Below are 987 nucleotides of genomic sequence, written 5' to 3' on the forward strand. Positions count from 1 at the left end.
CACACGCGCCCCTGCCGGCGCACCGGGGGGCCGCCGGGCCGCGGGGCGCCGTGGGGTGGGGTCTGCCTCCGGGGGGCCCCTGCGCCCCAGGGTCACCCCGGAGCCAGGAGCTGGGCAAGAGCCGGGCAGAGTCGAGGTCACCGGGGGAGCAAAGGGAGGGGGCCGTTGGCAGAAGTGCACATGAGGGGCTGGGGGAGCAGAAGGGGCCGGCGGGGGCGGGGGTGGGTTGGTGGCGCCCCACACTAGAGTGGGGCTGTTGCTGGGACGAAGACGGCATCTCCGACAAGGAGACGTCTGAGGCAGCAGCTGGGGGGCAGTGGGAATGTACCTGGAGACCCTGCCCCCACCTGAGGGGCTTCGCCCCGCAGGGGGCCGCAGAACAGAGCGAGAGAGGAGAGGAAGTGAAGACCCCGCTAGGTCTGGGTCGGGGGATGGCAGCTGTAAGACTGGGGGCCCATTTGAATGGAGGGGTGACCAAAGGGGGCTTCGGAGCCGGGTTGGTGGTTTTGTTGTCGGAAACGTCTATCTTGCTCTGGTAGGAGTTGTCGCTGAGAATAAACGTTTGCCTTTCTGAAGTGCCTGTGCGTTTGGTGTCCGTGTGTCCGGTTTAAGGCAACAAGATAGCTCCTGAAAAACAGGACGGAGGGCAGAGGCTCATCTCGGAGACTGGACTGTCAGGTGCAGCAGCTGGGCTAAGGGGGGGCATGACAGCCCCAGGCTCCAAAAAGCCCGTTAGAGGAAGGTGCCCCTTGACGGGAAGGTCGACACCAAGGTCCCACAAGAAGGGACTCTCTGGGGCCAGAACAGTGGGAGGGTAAATGGTGTTTGATAGGTGGTGAGCTCCCCATCATGAGGTGTGTGAGCAGATGGTCGGCTGGAGCCTACAGGCCCCTCGGGCTTTTGGCTTCTGGATCCTCATTGACTCATCGTCTCCATGGCTCTGACTGAGGTGGATGCTTCCTGCTCCCCTTGGAAACGTGGCCACTG

Source organism: Panthera uncia, chromosome A2, assembly GCF_023721935.1.
Source record: "Panthera uncia isolate 11264 chromosome A2, Puncia_PCG_1.0, whole genome shotgun sequence".
Classification (NCBI taxonomy): Eukaryota; Metazoa; Chordata; class Mammalia; order Carnivora; family Felidae; genus Panthera; species Panthera uncia.